This window comes from Tursiops truncatus, chromosome 21, assembly GCF_011762595.2.
Source record: "Tursiops truncatus isolate mTurTru1 chromosome 21, mTurTru1.mat.Y, whole genome shotgun sequence".
Taxonomy (NCBI): domain Eukaryota; kingdom Metazoa; phylum Chordata; class Mammalia; order Artiodactyla; family Delphinidae; genus Tursiops; species Tursiops truncatus.
In genome coordinates, this window is record NC_047054.1 from 11285016 (window position 1) to 11309737 (window position 24722).

General features: G+C 43.3%; 1 long non-coding RNA gene across 1 annotated transcript in view; it reads right to left on the reverse strand.

Moving 5' to 3' along the window:
* The window catches only part of LOC117310020 (uncharacterized), a 233638-nt gene that overhangs the window by 121224 nt on the left and 87692 nt on the right, over window positions 1-24722 (reverse strand). The window contains exon 2 of the long non-coding RNA XR_004524285.2: window positions 20145-20246. This is a non-coding gene — a long non-coding RNA (uncharacterized lncRNA). The remainder of the gene's footprint in view (window positions 1-20144; window positions 20247-24722) is intronic.

Sequence of the window (24722 nt, forward strand, 5' to 3'; positions counted from 1 at the left end):
CCTGGAAGATAAAATAGTGAAAATAACTACTGCAGAGCAGAATAAAGAAAAAAGAATGAAAAGAATTGAGGACAGTCTCAGAGACCTCTGGGAAAACATTAAATGCACCAACAATCGAATTATAGGGGTCCCAGAAGAGAAGAGAAAAAGAAAGGGACTGAGAAAATATTTGAAGAGATTATAGTTGAAAACTTCCCTAATGTGGGAAAGGAAACAGTCAGTCAAGCCCAGGAAGAGCAGAGAGTCCCATACAGGATAAATCCAAGGAGAAACACGCCAAGACACATATTAATCAAACTATCAAAAATTAAATACAGGGCTTCCCTGGTGGCGCAGTGGTTGAGAGTCCGCCTGCCAATGCAGGGGACACGGGTTCGTGCTCCGGTCCGGGAAGATCCCACATGCCATGGAGCGGCTGGGCCCGTGAGCCATGGCCGCCAAGCCTGCGCGTCCAGAGCCTGTGCTCCGCAACAGGAAAGGCCACAACAGTGAGAGGCCGCGTACCGCAAAAATAAAATAAAATAAAATAAAAAGACCCTGAATAGCCAAAGCAATCTTGAGAAAGAAAAATGGAGCTGGAGGAATCAGGCTCCCGGACTTCAGAAGATACTACTAAGCTACAGGACAGTATGGTGCTGGCACAAAAACAGAAATACAGATCAATGGAACAGGATAGAAAGCCCAGAGATAAACCCACGCATATGGTCACATTATCTTTGATAAAGGAGGCAAGAATATACAATGGAGAAAAGACAGCCTCTTCAATAAATGGTGCTGGGAAAACTGGACAGCTACATGTAAAAGAATGAAATTAGAACACTACCTAACACCATACACAAAAATAAACTCAAAATGGATTAAAGACCTAAATGTAAGGCCAGACACTATAAAACTCTTAAACGAAAACATAGACAAAACACTCTATGACATAAATCACAGCAAGATTCTTTTTGACCCACCTCCTAGAGAAATGGAAATAAAAACAAAAATAAACATATGGGACCTAATGAAACTTAAAAGCTTTTGCACAGCAAAGGAAAACATAAACAAGATGAAAAGACAACCCTCAGAATGGGAGAAAATACTTGCAAACGAAGCAACTGACAAAGGATTCATCTCCAAAATTTACAAGCAGCTCATGCAGCTCAATACCAAAAGAACAAACAACCCAATCAAAAATGGGCAGAAGACCTAAATAGACATTTCTCCAAAGATATACAGATTGCCAACAAGCACATGAAAGAATGCTCAACATCACTAATCATTAGACAAATGCAAATCGAAACTACAATGAGGTATCATCTCACACCAGTCAGAATGGCCATCATCAAAATATCTACAAACAATAAATGCTGGAGAGGGTGTGGAGAAAAGGGAACCCTCTTGCACTGTTGGTGGGAATGTAAATTGATACAGCCACTATGGAGAACAGTATGCAGGTTCCTTAAAAAACTACAAATAGGGCTTCCCTGGTGGCGCAGTGGTTGAGAGTCCGCCTGCCAATGCAGGGGACGCGGGTTCATGCCCCAGTCCAGGAAGATCCCACATGCCGCGGAGTGGCTAGGCCCGTGAGCCACGGCCGCTGAGCCTGCACGTCTGGAGCCTGTGCTCCGCAATGGGAGAGGCCACAACAGTGAGAGGCTCGCACACCGCAAAAAAACAAAACAAAACAAAACAAAAACTACAAATAGAGCTACCATATGACCCAGCAATCCCACTACTGGGCATATACCCTGAGAAAACCATCATTCAAAAAGACTCGTGTACCACAATGTTCACTGCAGCTCTGTTTACAATAGCCAGGACATGGAAGCAACCTAAGTGTCCATCGACAGATGAATGGATAAAGAAGATGTGGCACATATATACAATGGAATATTACTCAGCCATAAAAAGAAATTAAATTGAGTTATTTGTAGTGAGGTGGATGGTCCTAGAGTGTGTTATACAGAGTGAAGTAAGTAAGAAAGAGAAAAACAAATACCATATGCTAGCACACATGTATGGAATCTAAAAAAAAAAAAAAAAAAGGTTCTGAAGAACCTAGGGGTAGGACAGGAATAAAGACGCAGACGTAGAGAATGGACTTGAGGACACAGGGAGGGGGAAGGGTAAGCTGGGACGAAGTGAGAGAGTGGCATGGACGTATATACACTACCAAATGTAAAATAGATGGCTAGTGGGAAGCAGCTGCATAGCACAGGGAGATCAGCTCAGTGCTTTGCAATGACCTAGAGGGGTGGAATAGGGAGGGTGGGAGGGAGATGCAAGAGGGAGGGGATATGGGGATATATGTATATATATAGCTGATTCACTTTGTTATAAAGCAGAAACTAACACAACATTGTAAAGCAATTATACTTCAATAAAGATGTTAAAAAAGAAAGAAAGAGAAAGAAAGAAAGATAGAAAGAAAGAAAGAAAGAAAGAAAGAAAGAGAGAAAGAAAGAGAGAGAAAGAAAGAAAGAAAGAAAGAAAGAAAGAAAGAAAAAGAAAAACTATAATCGGAAACCATTGCAAACTCCCCAGGATAACTGAAATGAAAAGCATAGAATACACCAAGAGTTGGCCAAAATATAGAGCAACAAGAATTGTCCACACTGTTGATGGAAGTGTATTTGGGTAAAAACCACTTTGGAAAACTGTTCTGAAATATCTATTCAACCTGAATACAGGCCAGCGTATAAACTGTAACTTCCAATTCCAAGTCTATACCAAAAAAATGCAAACATATTTTCACTATAGGACAAATAAAAGAACATTCAAAGCAGCACTACTAATGATAGGCAAACCCTGTGGCCTCACCAAGTGTCCACCAACAAGAGAAGGAACAGATAAACCGTGGAATAAATTAGGAACAATTCACCATTAATGCAAGATAGGTAAATCCACAAACAAATGTTGAGGGGGAACGAGCAAATAAAAGAAAATACACACCAGGTTTATCCAAAGAATGCCAGGCTGGTTTAACATCCAGAATTAATTAGTGTAAAACACCATATTAATAGAATAAAGGACAAAAAAAGAGATGACCGAAAAAAGATGATGGTGGTGGCCTAGGGTTGCAGCAGAGCTGGAAGGACTGGGAGTGGGTGGCCAAGGGATGTGCGGTTTCTTTTGTGGGTGATAAAAATTTTATACAACTGATTGTGGTGACGGTGGTACATCTCTATGGACATACTAAATAATACACTAAAAGCTGCTGAATTACAAACTTGGAACAGGTTAATTGTGAGTTATATCTGGATAAATTTGTTCAAGAAAGTTAATATGTATGGTACAATTCTATTTATATGAAGAAGTTCAAATATAAGCAAAACCAAATATAAGCAAAACTGATCTAAGTTGTTAGAAGTCAGAACAGTGGGGACCCTTGGTGGGAGAGGAAGAATGGTAAGTGGGAAGGGGCACAGGAAGCCTCATGGAAACTGGAAATATTTCATTTGTTGATCTGGGTGTGTTCCCTCCATGAAAATTCAGGGAGCTGTAAACTCAAGAACAGCACACTTTCTGTAGGTATGTTATATTTCAATAAGAAGTTTCTTTTTAAAAAACTAAATTGATTTACACATGAACCAGCCCTATTATTTCTCTCCAGTCCCACTTCCTGACAGAAAAATTACTGATCTCCACAACCTACAAACACACTTCCCTTCTACTTCATTTACTTCCAGGGAAAAGCTGAGGGAATACTATTCTTTGTGCTACACCACAAAGTGATAAAATATTTTAAATGAATGAGAAATTTAGAAGAGCACTCAGTATCAAAAATGCTTATGTCAATAGGTACCATTAAATGTCAAAATCACCTTCAAAATCATTTGCATCTGACATACCAAAACATATTACTAATATTTTAAAATATTTTTAATCTACTAAATAATCCATTAAAGTATGTCTAAAACAACCCAGGTTTAAGCATATCTTTTAAATAAAGTTACAAATACTGAAAGCATTTACTTACTTTTAAAAGACTATATGCGAAATAAATATATTATATAGCAAGAATATAGTAAACATAAAAAATCACAAGATTTTTGTTTAGGTTCTATATGAAAATGTATTAATAATCTTTAAAATAATGTATGTAGAATATGGTGAATATTTTAAAAACAGCAGCACAGTTTTTAATCTCCCCAAATCCCCACATCAGAACATACAAAGTAACAAGTTAGCAAAACACAAAAGCTCATGAATACCACTTACAAGAAAACTAGGTGAGGAGAGAGCCCCGTGAAGTACAAAATACAAAGAAACAGGCGAACCACCAGCAGTACCAGGAACTGCATGGCTTTGTGTGCAAGGAAAGGAAGGGGGAAGGGACAGGGCAAAGGGCAGACTGAGAGCATCACCCTCCCCCCAGGGCTGACAGGTGTTCCCTGCACACGGGCAGCCAGCCTGAGTGGGGAGGGGACTGGGAGTGGAAGGGGCTTCACCCAATCCGACAGCCGTGATGAAGCCAACACGGCCCCTATGGACTTGAGATTGGTCAGCCAGACTTCCCTTCCAGGACAGGGTCCCACACTGAGAAGAAACTGCTCAGGCTGTAGGGGTGATGAGAGAGGAATGAAACTGTCTGGACAAAACCGGGGAGGGGGACCGAGCCAGGGAGCCTCAGAAACCAAGCTGCCATATTTTAACTCTCCATGCAAACATCAGGATGGGAGACATCAAGGAACTGGAAAGTCATCCTGGCCCTGCTTTCCTCTAAAGTTCAGCAAAATTCAGTTCACACAAAAATGAACAACAGACAAGTATCAAGGTCAAGCCTGATATAAAGTTATTATGAGAAACAAAGAAGAAATATTGCAATAAAGCTGGGGAAAATTAATTTAAGAAGAAAAAGAAAAAAGTATCAAAGGAGCAGAATAACATCCCTACACACAATGAAATCCTACCAGAAAGACAAAGTAAATTTTAAAAAACCACCTGCTACTCTAAGTTATCAGACAGGAAACAGCCATGTAGATCAAAATGAGGAAAACTTAGAAATGAAGTGACAGAACTCAGGGGGAAAAACTAGAAATAAACGGTAGTTCACTTCAGAAATGATGAATCAGTGAGAACAAACATAATAAATGACACATTAAGAGAAGGTAAAAAAAAAAAGGAAGGTAACTTTAAAATAAAAAAGAAATGAAGTGGCAAATATTAAAGGCAGGCAAAGAGGATACAAAGAACAGATGATAGGAGTCATTAAATGTGGACATTAAAGCAGCAGAACAGAACAAATGCTCACAGATATAATTTATGAAAAGTCTACTGAATTTAACAAAAAAAGGTTTGACTACGTATTGAAAGAACACACCACGTACCAGAGAAACTGACTCAGAACAACTAACACCACGGCATATTATACTGCAATTACTGAACATTAAAGAAAATTAAATTCCTCTGACATCTAGACAAAAAGATAAGTGACTTTATAAGGGAAACAGATTACCTGCCAGCAGCCTTTTCCACAGCACTGTGTTGCAGAGAAGGAAGGCAGAACATAAGGTAAGCTGGGAAAGGAGATATAAGCCAGTGGTTTTCTACCCAGCAAAACTGACCTTTCATGTATAAAGGACACAGAAAAGCTGATGTCAACACATAATAACTCAAGGATTATTGTTTCCATGAGCCTCTTTTGAAGAAATGACTAGACCACAGGCTCCAGGAAACCATGAGGACATAAGACCAGTAGTTGGAAGTAAACACATGTAGACAGACTAAATGAGGGTTAAAGGAAGAACACAGTGTTTAATGGATACATGTTCTGACAACACTGACAGCAATCAAAAGTGGAGGAAATGTGACAGCAAATGAGAAAGATTGTTCATGGTTTTCAGGGGTCCTGTTGGTGATAGGTTTCCCTTCTTATTTTAATCCTGCTGTAGGTATAATGTGGGATAGAGCAGATGCATAATAATAGATTGTTCTAACTCCATTACCTCTGTGCTCTTGAAAATCAGGATTTTCAGCATAGGAGAAAAGAGATACAAATGTAACATAAAAGAGGTGTAGTAAAAATTGCATTTGAATTGCAATTACCAGTATGAATTCAAAATGTAGTCTGTCTTCAAAAATTCACGTTTTTCCCAGCTTTTCCCCTACAAAAATCAAGAAACAATGACCAACCTGCACCTCTAGAAATAAGAATGTGGTCTTGATGCCACTTTCACTAAATACAGCAGGTTCCCTTGACACTGGCTAATCCAGGTCTTGGGACCAAGAAATGGACAATATGGACATCTCTAAAAAACTCTAGCACTGGGTCAAAAGGCCTCAGATGCCAACTTGAAGAGACCCGCCCCCCGGCCAAAGACAGGAGTCACTAAAGTCTGAGCACCAACACGGGTAATAATCTCAAAGGACTAAAACAACATAAAATGTGTTTAATCCATGACTTATAATAATACTTTTAAATGAAGGGTCATCTTTGGAGAGTGACAGGAACAATTCATTATTTTGCTAACTTGTAAATAAAGGGGAAGATAAAGCATTTATCTTGCCTGTTCTGTTGTAGAATGAAATAGCTGAAGGAAACTCTCCCATTATACAAACAACTCCAAAAGGATAAAGGGCAGCACTCGGAGTCTGATGCGCCACTTAAGGCGACGTTAGAAGACAAACAGAAGAGCCCTCTGGGTGTCATCTAAGCCAGGAGGTGGGTGACCTGCTCTCCTGGGGAAAAGCCACCACCCCCTTAGCGATGCAGCCGTGGTACAAGGCCTGACCCGCTCTCCAAAGTCCTTCCGGCGACCGAGGAAGCTGCTGCCACTCCCATGAGGGCCTCGGACTCCCTGCTTCACGACTTATTCCTACAGAAACGCAAATCCACCAGCAGGTCCTCTTAAAGGGGCCTCTACTTTCTCTGCACCTTCCTGCTGTTCTGAGCCCAGATGACAACACCGGGCACCTCTGTCTCCTCCGGAGACCCAGGACTACGCCAGGCCCCGCCCCCTGGCTCTGAATGACAATTACGGGATACTGACCATCACTTCATGACTCTTACGTTGTTTTACTCTAGTTCATTCTTTAGAATTTTGGGTCTTAGGCTGAGTAACACATTATTTCTCACATTGTCTCCATAAACTATCCCTAAAACAATTATTTGCCTTAACAGAGAAAATGTCCGGGTACCTAAGAGAATTGGATTCCTGTAGCCTAATCCCCACCAGTCACAAAAGGGCTTCCCAACAACCTCAAAGCACTACCTTCCTCCAAATCTCGCCCTCACCGTGACCAGGACCTCAACAAGGTGGACAAACTTTAAACTCTGCCAGGGACTTTGAAAGATTTATAATGTCCGTAGCTATGGGAAGCTCTTTCCCGCGTTTGGCAGCAGTAACAGCCTCGTGGAATTCTCGAGCTGCCAGGTACCCCACGGTCCCCACGGGTTTCCATGGCATCACCCCCGAGAACGGGAAGTGTTCCCTGTACCATTTACAGAGGTAGGGCCACCTCTAGGGCAGGAGCCAGAAAACTCTTTCTGTGAAAGGCCCAGCAGTAACTGATGCTTTTCAGGCCTCATGGAGCCCACCCACCCCATGGAGCCCACACGCGGCCATGAACATGCGGCCATGAACGCACGGCTGGCTGGACCTGGCCCGCAGGCCAGAGTCTGCAGCCCCAGATGTAAGAACACACGGAACAAACTCAAAATGGCTTCTACCTGACAAACCTCCACCTACTCACAGGCCTTTCTTCTCCAGACAGAACGCATGTCAGCTGCTCTCCACGGAACAGCCCCAGGCCCGTCCTGGCCACTCCTCCCTGGACGCACAGCAGGCCCTGGGATGGATGCGTCCCCTGCGCCCTCCCCTGGTCTCCCCTCTCTGGGGCCTCCCGCAAGGGAAGCTCATCCGTCTCCAAATATATTCTTAGTCAACAAGCATCTTCAGCTCTAAAAAGAAACGAGCCTTCAAGCCATGGAAAGAGGAGGAACCTCCAATGCATATGACTGGGCGACAGCAGCCAGTCTGAAAAGACTACAGACTGTGTGAATCCAACTCCATGACAGTCTGCAAAAGGCACAGTGATGGGGACAGTAAAAAGATCAGGGGTTGTCAAAGGGAGGGCTGAGCAGACAGGGCACAGGGGATTTTAGGGCAGTGAAACTACTCTGTTCAAGACCGTAATGGTGAGTTCACGTCATCATAAATTTGTCCAAAACCAAAGAATATACAAACACCAAGAGTGAACCCCAAGGTAAACCATGGACTCTGGGTGATGGTTACGTGTCAGTGTAGGTTCATCAATTGTAACCAATGCACCGTCCGGTGGGGATGGTGACGATGGCGGGGGCAGAAGTCCATGGGAAACCTCTGTACCTTCCTCTGAATTTTGTTGTGAACCTAAAGCTGCTTTTAAAAATTGTCTTTTTCTAACAAGTCAACCTTCTAACGTATTTCCAGCTCTAGTGACATATCAACCTCACCAAACAAACATGTTAACCTGCCCAGCCCCCCGCCAAAGATCGACCAAGTCAATCCCACATTTCCATCTTCCTCTCCCAGCCTCAAAACCGGCTCGCCCACTGCACCACCCCAAGATCTTCCCAGCTCTGTCTGCAGGTCCACACATCCACACCGAGCTGCAGGCAAGACACTGTTAACATCTGCTCAGTGCAGACTTCCTACCCAAACTCCTTAAAATTTCTAACCACCTACACCCCAGCATATGTATTTATTTATTTAAACGGCAATTCACCATGAACGGCTATACAAGTAGAAACATCACAGTTAAAATTCTGAGTGGCGTGAGCTCTGAGATGACATGCCTCTGGGAAGAAGAATCGTCCTTGTGGAGGAGAGGACAGGGACCCACACGTCAGCAGTTTTACAGGAAAGCAGGGCAACAAAGCCCATCACTCTGTCTGCCTCAAACCAGCTGCATCCAGGCCTTGTGCTTTGAGCTCTGGTTCCCCCAGTGAGCGCCTGCAGGACACACAGGTCTAAATTTAAGAAAGAGAAAAGGTTCTTCAGGACCACACAGCTGCTGTGTTACTGTGATGTCCTGCTGTCACAGATGGCTCTTCAAGTCCAGGCGCTTATTTGTTACGTAAGGACAGGTCCGTCACCCACCCAGAGACAGTCTTCAGAGGAAGGAAGTGTTCTCGGATCAGAACCCAAGGTCTCAAACATGACCAGAAAGACCCGTGTTCAACCCTGAGATAAACGCATAAGTGTCAGAGCCTCGGGACCAACTGACCTAACCCGAGAGTGTCCACGAATCCAAGGGCCCGGCCGACATGGGAGGAAGGTTTACATGTGAGGCTGGAAATAGCCCCAAACATAAAGAGACCTATGATGTCATTATTCTAAGTATTTCAAGAATTTGGAGACTCAGCCTAACATTGAGAAGGGAATTATATTCCAGGTTCATACCTGAAGGTCATAAAGTGTTCTGAGCACGTCTAAGATCTCAAACGCAGACACACAGACAAACACACACATACACACATGCACAGACACACACAGAGACGCCCAGTCAGACATACACACACAGACACACACACAGACACTGACACACACAGAGACGCCGAGGCGCGCACGCGCACGTGCGCGCGCACACACACACACACACAAAGACACACACATACCCAGATACACACACCCAGACACATACACATACAGACACCCCCAGACATGCAGACATAGAGACACACACCCAGACACACACACACGCATAGACACACACACATACACACACGTGACACTTAACAGGACAAGGACAGTCCTACTTGAGTTAATCAAGTCTCAGTCCTGAAAGTATTTAATTTACATGAAATAAGTTTTTGAGAAATAAAACAGAGCACATTTGGGAAGAATCTACCAATAAAACCGTCAGGAGAACCGCATTCTAAACCACGCCGGTGGGAGAATCAGACAACGACAAGGATGTGACCCAAAAGCTGTATCTCTAAGCAGCTCTTCTTTTTTCACACTGATTCCCTAGAGGAAGGCAGCTATTTTTAAGGCAAAAAGATCCAACCGCTTTAAAGAAACACAAATTAAAATGCAAAGAAGTGTGAACTGCAATGAAATTTACAGTTGTTTTAACTAGAAGAAATCACTCTTCCCATTCAACAAAAACGTCCTGAATAATAGTTCAAGGCCCTAAGAAAAGGCAAGGAAGCCGTCCTCAGCCCGTGTCTGCTCAGGATCTGTTGGATGCCCTACGACGATGGTGCACAGCGCCGCCGGCACTCACACGTTTCACTTCAAAGCCCACAAATGAAAGCGGTGTATCCGGGCACACCTCTAAACCCAGCCACGAGGCCTGTGAATTCCTAACGCGCCACCATCCACCAGCCCGCGTCCTGCACACGTGCAGCCTGACGCCGACCTCCAGGCAGGGGCTCGTCTCTGTGGGGCAGGCTCACAGGATGATGAAACGTAATTACATCCCAGACAGTTCTTAGCATATTCACCAAGTAATTCAACCTGGGTTTCCCTGTTCCCAGTAACAAATCCTGTGCTTGGTTAGTTCATGTTTATTTAGGGCAACATCTTAACTACGTTTATATGCGTCACCTAAGAGGAAAAGTCCACTGCACTGGTGGTGAAATCACAAATCCAGGTCCGGCTGAGGGACCGTCAGCCCCAGTAAATAATTTTTTCCAGTACTTTGAAAATGGTAAAGGAGCTCATCTTACCTGTTATGCTCTGAAATATAGATAAAAGATGAAAAACTTACTTTGCAACTATTTTTCCAGGAAACGTAGAAATTTTGTTCAAATTCATGGTAAAGATAAAATCTCTAAAGAGGAACGCTAAATCCAAATTTATAAGATATTAGAAATAAATGTGGCAGCAGAACGATGGCGCCAGAGATGTCCACGTCCTACTCCCCAGGACTTGTGAGCACTCCCCGGCATGGAAAAGGCACTTTGCAGATGGGATTAGGTCCAGGATCCTGGGATGAGAAGATAATCCCACATAATCAAATATGTCCGTAAAAAGCAGAGAACAGAGAGGGACCCTCAGAGAGACTTCCCTATGTTGCTGGATTTGAGGGCAGGGTGGAGGCAAGAACCGGGACCCGCACAGCACTTCTGGAAACTGGAAAAGCTTCAGAGGACCCACCCTGCGGACGCCTTGATTTCCGCCCAGTGAGACGGTGCCGGATTCCCGACCTACAGAGCTCTATGACGATCAATATATATTGTTTAAGCCAACAAGTTTGAGGTGATCTGTTACAAAGAAAAATCTGAATTCTCTCAGGATAAGGGCACTACGCTGACCCCAAAATTCCACGGATAACTGAGCAGTCACTGCTACCTGACATGTCTCTCACATATCTGCACAAATTACACGAGTACCATCAGAAAGAATAAAACGCCCTAGGAACATAGTAGGAAGAACTAGCTAACAGGCTGTCTGATCCCCAGTCCTACTCCTGGAATGACACGTGCCCTCAGAATGCTTACTGGGTTTGTGGCTGTGTCTTCATAACCCTCAAAGCCAGATTAACCGCTAACGTGTGGCGTCAGAGGGAACAGGTGTCCTGAAGATGGCATTTCATCACAAGGAACGGACTCAGGCCTGGGAGCCCCACCCCGCGGCACCCAGCCTGGGCCATTTCCTTCGTCCTAACGGACCCTACAGTGTTTTTCCCACAGCATTTTGTTTAGGGATCATCAGTTCTTATACACACACACACAGAGCTGTTATTACCCCAACAGGCATTTCAAAAAGAAAAGAAAAAAAAGGCTTCAACGTAAACTTTTATGAAAAGAAATTGGTGGAAAAGAAGAGTGACCCCAATTAGCATTTTCCCAAATTACAGAGATAATCCAATATTGGAACAGGTAACAGCACCATTTCTCAGTAAATGATAGCACAACAGCTCATTGCCCTCTTAGTGGCAGAAATAAGTACAGCCTTTACTTTATACATAAACTACAATAAATCCAGAATTAGAGATTTGAAGGGAAAAATGAAATTAAAGTATTAAAGTAAAATAGAGCTGAATGTTTATGCAAAATCTGACAAAGGAAGGCTTTTTAAGCATGACACCAAAGTCAGAAATCATAAAGGAATACATTCCTCCATGACTGTACGAAAGTTTACTTCTTGCATAAAAAATTGTAAAGTTGACCATCAACAGACAATTGGTACATATATACGACAGAATACCACACAGCCATAAAAAAGAATGAAATAGTGCCATTTGCAGCAACATGGATGGACTGGACCTAGAGATTGTCATACTAAGTGAAGTAAGTCAGACAGAGAAAGACAAATACCACAGGATTATCACTTATATGTAGAATCTAAAAAGTAATACAAATAAATCTATATACAGAACAGAAATAGACTCACAGACACAGAAAACAAACTTGTGGTTACCAAAGGGGAAAAAGGAGGGGAGAGGGATAAATTAGGAATTTGGGATTAACACATGCACGCTACTATATATAAAATAGATAAACAACAAGGATTTACTGTATAGCACAGGGAACTATATTCAATATTTTGTAACTGCCTATAATGGAAAATAATCTGAAATATATATATATACATATATATATATAAAACTGAATCACTTTACTGTACACCTGAAATTAACACAATATTGTAACTCAACTATACATCAATTAAAAATTATAAAATTGAAACTTAAATGGCAATCTGAGAAGAAAAAATATTTGGATCATAAATATATGAAAAGAGTTAAAAGACCCAACCATGCAATTCACACACACAAAAGAGGAAAAAGCATATTCAACAGAACCACTAACCTAAGTAATAAATTAAATCGCCCATTACGTGTCACCTGTCAAACCAGTAATTATAAAGAGAATTTTAAAAGCAAATACTGTTAAGTGTGTAATCTTGGTGGGAAGGCAAACAGGTGCATTTTCCTGTATTGAAATACACACTGAAAATTTTTTAAATCTTCATACCTTTTGAAACGTTTTAACGCCAAAAATGTATTCTAAGGAAATAATAAAGTAACTAAATAGAGGTAATTCGTCCAAGCTGTATTCATATTACGAGAGAATTGGACATCATTGTCAACCTGAGAGGCTGGCTACATCAACTGAGGTGTACCAACCTAACGGTATTCATCTGTGGATAAAAACATTTTAACAGCTACGAAGTACACCACTATATGAGCAGACCTCAGTGGGCATAACCAGCCCACCCAGTTGACAATGATGTATACAACGGCATATTACTCAGCCACGAAAAAGAAGGAAATCCTGCCATTTACAACAGTATGGATGGACCTCAAGGTATTATGCTAAGTGAAATAAGCCAGAGAAAGACAAATACCATATGATCTCACTTATATGTGGAATGTAAAAAACAAAACAAATGAGCAAACATAAAACAGAAACAGTCATAGATACAGAGAACAAACTGGTGGTTGCCAGAGGGGAGAAGGATGGGAGGATGGACAACATAGGTGAAGGGGATTAAAAGACACAAACTTCCAGTTATAAAATAAATAAGTCACAGGGATGTGAGGTACAGCATAGGGAATATCGTCAATTATATTGTAACAACTTTGTGTGGTGACAGATGGTCATTGGTCTTATCATGATGATAATTTCATGATGTGTAACAATATTAAATCACTATGTTGTACACCTGAAACTAATATAATATTGTATGTTAATTATAACTCAATAAAAATAAATATTTTAAAATATTTTTATGAACAAGAAGAGTTGCCATAATATACTGTATTAATTTGTTAAAACATCTGTTATTGAAACAATTGGTATAATCATTTTATTAATATATCTTGTGGAGATATATATATATAGAGAGAGAGAGACATAAAAATACATGGAAAGTAAACCAGGACAACAATGACCATCTCTGACCCAGCAATCCCACTCCTGGGCATAAACCCAGAGAAAACCATAATTCGAAAAGACATATGCACCCCAATGTTCACTGTAGCACTATTTACAGTAGCCAGGACATGGAAGCAACCTAAATGTCCATCAACAGAGGAATAGATAAAGAAGATGTGGTGTATATATATATATATATATATATATATATATATATATATATATATACACACAATGGAATATTACTCAGCCATAAAAAAGAACAAACTAATGCCATTTGCAGCAACATGGATGGACCTAGAGATTGTTATACTGAGTGAAGTGAATCAGACAGAGAAAGATAAATATCATATGATATCACTTACATGTGGAATCTAAAAAAAAGGGTACAAATTAATTTATTTACAAGACAGAAACAGAGTTACAGATGCATAAAACAAACCTATGGTTACCAGGGGGTAAGGGGCGGGGAGGGATAAATTGGGAGGTTGGGATTGAGATAACACACACTACGATATATAAAAAATAGGTAACTAATAAGGACCTACTGTGTAGCACAGGGACCTCTACTCAGTACTCTGTAATAGCCTATATGGGAAAAGAATCTAAAAAAGAGTGGATATATGTGTATGTATAACTGATTCACTTTGCTGTACACCCGAAACTAACACAACATTGTAAATCAACTATACTCCAATAAAAATTTAAAAAAAAACAATGACCATCTCTGAATCTTGTTTTGTTTATGCTAATCTCTTCAAGGTAAGATATAGTGCTTATATGATTTTTAAAAGAAGAGACAACTAACTTAACACAATTTACAATTACAGTGTTCACAATTTCTACAAGTAAGTCTCTGAACTAGCCAGAGAGAAGGTACTTTCACAAAGAATTTGTGTAATTTATTTTTAATATAAATTTACTTGCTGCTAAAACAGTTAAAATTATTTAGTTATAAAGGCAATGGATATTAGCCATCCTATGCCCAGGAGTCCTTGTAGGTAAGTGTGATCTTCCTGCAGATGTGAGGAGATCCAGGGTTCATGAGCATGGCCCCTCACTCACTCACGGGTGGTGGTGAAAGGAGACTGCAACGAGCCTGGCCACAGTCAAGGAAGGTTACTGACGCATCTGAGTGAGAGCCTGGGTCCCTACCGCCAAGCAAATGCTGGTTAACCTTACACATTCTGCCTCTATTTCATTCTGTAACATTAGAAACTGAATTCTCCACCAACACAACGGGTGACACCAGAGCCCTCCTGGCCTTCCTGCTGATAAAGGAGAAACGGAAGAACCCACTACTAGGTTTAGCCCCGTAAACAACCAACCCAAAGTGGACTCATGCATTTAATAAGGGAAAAAATTAGGTTTGTCAAAGTAAACACATTGTAAGAAATCAGGGGGCGTTCTAAAACCCTAACTAAAAACCAATGACTCTTTGCCCCCTGAAAATGAATAACATTTTAATAGACGGCTGCCTCTGGAAGCATAAGTTGATCATATATAGACGTTTAGGATCATAAATGGGTCCTATTTTGTTTCTCTTTCTCCATAACATTTGTCTCTGAGAAACACAGATCTATTTGTAGTTACCCCGAGGAAAGTGAATTTTCTTCTGCAAAATAAATTAAGTTTCTGAATTCATAATTATTGTGGCTTGACCTGGAACCAGGGCTAAGAACGCTTTCTATAATTTCTCTCACTTTAAATGAAACAAAATATCAAAGTGCAGCCTGATTGTTTCCTTGTCAGAACACAACAGAAATGTAAATACTGTGCTAAACTCGGTGTGAGGGATGCAGTCACAGGAGTTACCATGCATGTCATTACTTACGCTGAACCACTGTATCCATGAAACGATAGCCATTTGAATAATTCCAGTAGATTGTTTCAAAAACAGTTTACTGTCATCCCAAAAAGTGCAAATGTGCGTTTTAAATTTGCATGCAAACCCGCTCCATTCAATGTTCCTAAGAGCCCCCATGCAAAATTCTAACATTGAAGAGAAATGGTTCTATATCAAGATGATATGATCCCCGTATCTTTCTTATTCAGACTCTTGAAGATACCTAAGTACCATAGGTTAGACCATAAAAGTTAAGCAGGGTTTCTCAGCCTTGCCTCGTGACATTTGCACCAGATCATTCTCTGTTGGGGGGCATTGCAGGACGGTTCACATCATCGTGGCCTCAACCCCCTAGATGTCAGTAGCGCCCTCCCCCCAGCTGTGAAAACCAAAAATCTCTCTGGACATTGCCAATATCCCATGGGGGCAAAAGTGCCCCGTTTGAAAACCACAGATATAAAGGGAGACAGAGGACCCCCAAGGCCTGGAAGGGGAAATTATCACCAACTTGACGCCAATAAGCCTGAAAACCTCAGGTGCTTCTCAGCGGGGCTGGGGGCTGACCTCAGCCCCTGGGGGCATCTGGCAATGTCCGGAGCCGTGTTTGGTGCTCACAGTCAGGGGGAGGGTCCTGGCATCAGTGGGTGGGAATGTGGAACGCTGCCCTCATCCTTCCACACCCAGGACAGCCCACCACAGAGAATTCTCCGCTCCAAAACGTCAATAATAGTAATGAGTGTCTTTTAAACATTATCCCTACATTTCCATGAATTTCCACAGTTAAAGTTCTACCCAAAGGCAGAATCTGACAAAACTGCCCTTTTCAGCAACTTTGCCTGTAAACTGAAGGCAAGGCAGCTGCCGTGCCGGGGCGCTGGGGGGCTGGGTGTGGGGAGGTGCAGAGGGGGCGTCACAGGCCACTCTGGGGTTATCCGGGGCAGCAGGTGCCATGGAGGCTCCTCGCGGGCCAGCTTTGCTGGCAGCTTCCGGAAATTGTCCCGAGAAGCCCGTTCCTCCAAGATTCAGTGTCTGCCGTGGACCAGGAGCCACACGTGGTCCCCTCCTCCCGTGGCCACAACACAGGCTCCTGGAAGCGTGGAGGCTGTCAGGGAGGCCCTGATTCCCGTCCCCAGGACTCTCTGGTCTGCCCTGTTAGGCGTCTTGGTCCCCAGGGAAGGACAGTCCAGCAGGGAGTGAGTTATCCATGGAAACACAGGGATGCCCTGTGGAGTGAGTTATCCATGGAAACACAGAGATGCCCTGTGGACTGGATCTGGAGGGGGAGTTGGGAGCCGCTCAGGCTGCTGGACCGACAGGTGGCAAGGGCATCAGTGGACCCACAGTATTAGGACGCAGCGGAGCTTCTGCTCCGAGCAAGGGCAGAGGGTCAGACCAGGGGTTCCTCTGAATCCCTCACTGGCACCACCACATCCCCTGCAAAAGCTCACGGGAGCCTGCAGAGACTCCCGCAGGTAGGACCACCAGGAACTCAGGCATCTGAGGCATGAAGCACACTCACTCACCCTCACCCGCAAAGTCAAGGACTCAGACTAGCAGAGCCACTGGCCGGGGCCAAGGGGACGTGGAGTGGGCAGGGGAGACGGGAGTTACCCTCACCCCCGTAGTTCTTCTTCGCTGTGTCACGTATACATCTATAATGAAACTAAAGCAACCTGAACAACCTGTAACCTAGTTTCCGAAAGGCTGTGTTGGCTGTAGTTAGTACACAGGGCCCAGAAACCAGGAAGGGGTCAGGTTGAACTCAGTGAACTTTGTTCCCAGACCCTGACTAGGAGTTAGACTGTGCGATGAGTGGGGTAAAAGTAAGCGTGTTTGCATTTTATACGGGACGGAGGCATTTACAACAGGGAGTGCTATTGGACAGCGTGGGGATGAAGAATGGGATCCACGGAGCAGACTCCAGCGGTGGCTCCCACGGGGCCGCCCAGCATTTCCAAATAGGCTCCCTGCACCTCTGTCACTTTCCCTCGCTGGGATCGACCCCTTCCCAAACGGCAACATGAGCACAAACATCAACAACAACAACAAAGGCGTTTTCCAGCCTTCCTGGCGGCCAGACGCAGGCAAGGCCCCCGGGTCTGGCCCCCGACCTTCCCTGCGTGGGAGCAGGTATCCCTGGAACAAGGCCTGTGCCCGGGTACCAGGGCATCTCCTCATCATGCGGGGCCCTGCAGCGGGGCTGACAGCCTCGTACAGAACATCTCTATCCAGCCCCACCAAAAGGTCTGTGATGTGCCTAACATCTCTTCTTTGCAATTAAGAACCCTACCTAACTCCTGGAAAAAATATGCAGCTGTCTCTCGCTAGCTGCAGGGAGTTTGATTAAAGAGCTGATAAGAGCACCGAAGAGACATCATGCCTTGTCTTTGCTCAACCAGAGGGGGAAGCAGTTTTTTGAAAAGAGAGAAGAAAAGGCTTGGTCTCCACCCCAATGTTCATTGCAGCACTATTTACAATAGCCAGGTCTTGGAAGCAACCCAAATGTCCATCAATAAATGGATAAAGAAGATGTGGTACATATATGCAATGGTATATTACTCAGTCATAAAAAGGAACAAAATTGGGTCACTTGTAGAGATGTGGATGGACCTAGAGACTGTCATACAGAGTGAAGTAGGTCAGAAAGAGAAAAACAAATATCATGTATTAATGCATATATGTGGAATCTAGAAAAACGGTAAAGTTGAACTGGTTTGCAAGGCAGAAGTGGAGACACAGATGTAGAGAACAAACGTATGGACACCAAGGGGGGAAAGCGGGGTGGTGGTAGTGGGATGAATTGGGAGATTGGGATTGACATATACACACTAATACATATAAAATAGATAACTAATAAGAACCTGCTATGGGCTTCCCTGGTGGCGCTGTGGTTGAGAGTCCGCCTGCCGATGCAGGGGACACGGGTTCATGCCCCGGTCCGGGAAGATCCCACATGCCGTGGAGCGGCTGGGCCCGTGAGCCATGGCCGCTGAGCCTGCGCGTCCGGAGCCTGTGCTCCGCAACGGGAGAGGCCACAACAGTGAGAGGCCCGCGTACCACAAAAAAAAAATAAAATAAATAAAAAAAATAAAAAAGAACATGCTGTATAAGAACAGAGAACTCCACTTTGCTGTACAGTATAAACTAACACAACATTGTAAAACAACTCCACCACAATAATAAAATAAATAAATAAATAAAAAGGAAAGAAAAGGCTTGGTCTCCTCAAGGCTCTTCCACAAAACTCCCACCAAAAAATGACTGTGTTCCGGGCTATGGAGACTGACACCCCATGTCAACATCTTTTTCTGAGAGCATCAAGAAGGTAAAAGAAGGTCTTAGGACACGGAGGTGCAGACATGTGAGGTGGCGCCAGGTGAGATGCACGAGGGGTAGAAGAGGAGGGAGGAAGGTCATCAGGGAGCCAGTGACAAGGGTCCACCTGAAATTTCAACATCGTTCATGCCTTAAATCTCTCCTGGAGTAAGAAATAAGATAGACTACAAATTGCCGCCTCTTCCTTTGAAAAACCAATGAAAGCCTCTATCTATAAAGGCTTCACTGATTATTTTATTCATTGGCATCAGGGGAAGTAAAAGGTCACACCTCTGCTCTCAAATACACTCCAAATGTGAGTGCAGATGGCTGAGTGGGCTGCGGCCCTCTGGGGGTTTCCTGAGAACACGCTGCCGCCCCAGGTGTTTTAGGAACGAACAGCAGTCAGATTGCCCCTGAAGGGACATCTGTGCCCCGTCTCACTCGCCATCAGTGAGTCTCAGACACACATGCAGAGCCACCACCACAAACTCGTGGAAGCCCTTTATAAGCCTGGTAAGGTCATTCGACGTCCCTGGAGAAGCCCCATTCCGGGTGTGAGGTTTCACCGCGGTCACGCCCACGTGTGCCCGCAAAGCCCCTCCTCCCAGCACACATGTGACAGCACATGTGACATGTGACGCCAGCAGGACCAGAACCCAGACCTCATCTCACGCTCGCTCCCTGGATCTCCAGTGGCCCCTCCCCTCCTTCCCAAACACTACACACAAGCACCGCATTTCTGAGCTGCTTACAGACACGCCTCCATCTGAGCAGTAAAGTCCTCTGCTAGAAACTGCGAGACTGCCCCCTGGGTATTTACCCACCTCCACCACCTCCATCACCTGCATCACCTCCATCATTGCATCACCTTCATCACCTGCATTACCTCCATTACCTGCATCACCTCCATCACTGCATCACCTTCATCACCTGCATCACCTCCCATCACCTGCATCACCTCCATTACCTGCATCACCTCCATCACTACATCACCTCCATCACTGCATCACCTCCATTACCTGCATCACCTCTATCACCTCCATTACCTGCATCACCTCCATCACTACATCACCTCCCATCACTGCATCACCTCCCATCACCTGCATCACCTCCATCAACACTACTACCAGCACCTCCCGCCGTGTGGACATGGCCCAGAGGATGAAAGGGGTCACACGGTACCTGAGCAGTCCCCATGGTGGCGGAGCCGGTGCGGGCCGGGTGTTCACGGGCAGCTGCTGGGAAACCGGGCTGCTACGGCCGGGCCTCGGATGGTGGGAAGGCCTATGATGAGGAATGGATAGAAATGGGGAAAACATGATAAAAAAGGGTAAACAACCTCCCCCATGGAAAAAGAAACATATGGAATGTACATTAAAAAAATGACACTGAGCAATAATTAAATCAATCTAGAACAGCAATATGGCAAGAATGAAATAGGCAGAGACGCTGTACATAAAAAATAACACCAGGTATTTTTAAATAAGACCGTGGAACCGAGAACCCTGTAGGCACCTACATCACGTGGGCATTATGCAAGTATTTCGATTTTCAAGCTGGATTTGAGGTTATGATAGACAGATTTCCCAACTTCAAAATATTCACCCAAAGAGAAATAATAAAACCATACTTTAAATTAGGGGTGATGATTCCGCATATAACTTGAGGATGGAAGCGGTATTTGTGAACTTAGACTGGTTCTGCAAAGAGCCAGGCAGGTTCCAAGAAACAAAAGAACAGTCCCAGGGAATATTAATAATCGATCATTTTCTTTCCACGAAAAAAAAGTGCTATCCCCAGATAAACCCAAACACAGCATTTTTTTAAAAGAGGTGCTAGTTCATATACCTTGATAAATTATAAAGCCTCTGCCTTTTTTTCATCGCATACTGATACACGAAATCACTGTTTCCCCCAAAATGAACCAGATGAAAGAGGAACATGCATTTTTTTGAGAAGACTTGTTTATAACATCACACTGGAAAGTGTGCTGTGCTTTATTCATACTGAGCTTGTAGGAACACAAACGCTCACCCACAAAACACTTCACATGGCCCTGAAACACCGTGGTCACATCAGATTAATTTCCACGAATCCGGAAGAGCTGCATGCTGTACCCCATCTTCTGAAAATCCTGTTTTGTTAGCAAAAGCTCTGACCAACCACCAGTCTGATCACATGCTACTAAACGTCATGTACTTACTTTCAAAGGTACGATCCTAAAAAGTTGAGAAAATGAGCCATTTCTTACTGTAGCAAGCACCCGCCACAAGCACTGATTACAATACACAAACTGGCTATCCACCCTTGGTCTCCGGTAACCAGTTAACACACATGTGTTGTGACTATCAATCTAAACTGTATATTAGTTCCAAGTTATTGAAGGTTAAAATGCCCGACCCTCCCAGAATTGACATCCGGCTCATCTGCTGGACTAATTCACTTACTGTATCACCAAGATCTCTCCATGTCAGCACACAGTTAGGCACGCCTCCTTTTAATGAACTTTACTGCATTTCGCAGATACTGTGATTTTTACAAACTGAAGGTCTGTAACAACCCTGCATAAAGCAAGTCTGTTGTGTCATTTTTCCAACAGCCTTTACTTGCTTCATGTGTCTAAGTCACATTTTGGTAACTCTCACTATTTCAAACTTTTTCATTAGTATTGTATTTGTTACGGTGATCTGTGATCGGTGATCTTTGATGTTACTATTGTAACTGTTTTGGGCATCACGAACCTCGCCCATGTAAGACGGGAACTGAATCGTTAAACGTTGTGTGTGTTCTGATTGCTCCACCAGCCATTCCCCATCTCTCCCTCTCCTCAGCCTCCCTGAGATACAACAGTATCGAAACTAAGCCAGATAATAACCCTACAAGGGCTTCTAAGTGTTCAAGTGAAAGGAAGAGGTGCACGTCTCTCACTTTAAGTCAAAAGCTAGAAATGATTAAGCGTAGTGAGGAAGGCATGTCAAAAGCTGAGACAGGCTGAAAGCTGGGCCTCTTGCACCCGTCAGCCAAGTTGTGAGTGCAAAGGAAAAGTTCTTGAAGGAAATTGAAAGTGCTCCTCCAGTGAACACACAAATGATAAGAAAGCAAAACAGGGCTTCCCTGGTGGCGCAGTGGTTGAGGGTCCGCCTGCCGATGCAGGGGACGCGGGTTCGTGCCCCGGTCCGGGAAGATCTCACATGCCGCGGAGCGGCTGGGCCCGTGAGCCATGGCCGCTGAGCCTGCGCATCCGGAGCCTGTGCTCCGCAACGGGAGAGGCCACAACAATGAGAAGCCCACATACCGCAAAAAAAAAAAAAAAAGAAAGCAAAACAGCCTTATTGCTGATTTGGAGAATGTTTCAGTGTCTGGTTAGAAGATCAAATCAGCCACACATTCCCCTAAGCCAAAGCCTCATCCAGATCAAGGCCCCAACTCTCTTCAATTCTGTGAAGGCTGAGAGAGATGAGGAAGCCGCAGAAGAAAAGTCTGAAGCTAGCAGAGGTTGGTTCATGAGGTTTAAGGAAAGAAGCCGTCTGTATGACATAACAGTATAAGGTGAAGCAGTAGGTGCCGATGTAGAAGCTGCAGGAAGTCATCCAGAAGACCTAGCTAAGATAATTAGTGATTTTCAGTGTGGCTGAAACAGGCTTCTCTTGGAACAATATACCATCTAGGACTTTCATAGCGAGAGAGGAGAAGTCAATGCCCGGCTTCAAAGCCTCAAAGGACAGACTGACCCTCTTGTTAGGGGCAAATGCAGCTGGTGACCTTAAGTGAAAGCCAACGATCATTTACCATTCCGAGACTCCTAGGGCTCTTAAAAATTATGCTAAATCTACTCTGCCTGTGCTGTATAAGTGGAACAACAAAGCCTGGATGACAGCACATCTGTTTATAACATGGTTTACTGAATATTTTCAGCCCACTATTGAGACCTACTGCTCAGAAAAAGATGCTTTCAAAATATTACTGCTCATTGACAAGGCACCTGGTCACGCAAGAGCTCTGATGGAGATGTGCAATGAGATTAATGCTTTCAGGCCTGCTAATGCAATCTCCATTCTGCAGCCCACAGATCAAGGAGTAATTCCTACTTTCAAGTCTTATTATTTAAGAAATATATTTCATAAGGCTGTAGCTACCAATAGCTACCATAGACAGTTATTCCTCTGATGGGTCTGGGCAATCGAATAAAGTCAATTGAAAACCTTCTGGAAAGGAGTCTCAATTCTGGGTGCCATTAAGAACATCCGTGGTTCATGGGAAGAGGTCAACATATCAACATTGACAGGAGTTTGGAAGAAGTTGGTTCCATCCCTCAGGGATGACTTTCAGGGGTTCAAGGCTTCAGGGGAGGAAGGAACTGCAGATGTGGTGGAAACACAAGAGAACTAGAATCAGAAGCGGAGCTTGAAGATGTGACTGAATTGCTGCAATCTTGTGATGAAACTTGAAAAATGAGGAGTTGCTTCTTATGGATGAGCAAAGAAAGTAGCTTCTTGAGAGGGAATCTACTCCTGGTGAAGATGCTGTGAAGGTTGTTGAAATGACAACAGAGGATTTAGAATATCACAGAAACGATAAAGCAGCAGCAGGGTTTGAGAACATTGACTCTACATTTTTTTAATGTTGCTTTTTAAAAAATTCTTTTTCATATTCTTTTCCATTACGGTTTCTTACAGGATATTGAATATAGTTCCCTGTGCTATACACTAGGACCTTGTTTATTGGCTGCAATTTTGAAAGAAGTTCTGTGGGTAAAATGCTATTAAACAGCATCACCTGCTACAGAGAAATCGTTCCTGAAAGGGTCAATCAGTGCAGCCAACTTCAGTGCTGTCTTAAGAAACTGCCACCCCAGCCTTCAGCAACCACCACCCCGATCCGTCAGCAGCCTCAACACCAAGGCACAACCCTCCTCCAGCAAAAGATTACAATTCACTAAAGGCTCACATGATGGTTAGCGTTTCTTAGTAATAAAGTACTTTTTAATTAAGGTAAGTACATTGGTTTTTTTAGGCACAATGCTATTGCCCACTTAATAGACTACAGTATAGTGTGAGCATAACTTTTATATGCACTGGGAAACCAACAACTTTGCGTGACTTGCTTTATGGCGGTGGCCTGGACTGGAACCCACAGTATCTCAGAGCTGTGCCTGTACTTAATTATCTTTTTCTTGCCTTGAAGACTCACAACTGGCCCTACAAATCCCTTACTGTGACGCATTTGTGTTGTTTCCAATTTCCTCCAACTGGTAACAATTCCGTATATATTTTTGATTGCTCTCAGTGAGTTTATGCAGAATAGGTTTCTATGAGTAGAATTACTGGGTCAAAGGATATGCACATTATCAGCCCCAAATGCTGCCCAAACATTTGTACCTATTTACCCATCTCATAGTATCAATTTTGTTTGTTTTTGCCTCTGTTAAAAAGAAAGTTTCTCATTGTTTTCATTGAGTTTCAGGGCCTTTTAATATGACTATTGATCAAATGTATTTCTGTATAAATTGTCTGTTCCATAGATTAGCCTACTTCTTTGGGGTGATAAATTTTTAATTACCAAACAAGTATCTCTTTATAAATTCCAGAATTTTATAATTCTGCTCTGTAGGTTACAAACGTTTTATTTCATTGTCATTCATGTGTTAACTTCATCAATGGTATCTTGCAACAATTTACATGGGTTTAACATTATTTATGTGTCCAAATATATCAATCCTTTCCTTAATCGTTTCTGTGATTAGAAAGATCTTCCCAATTC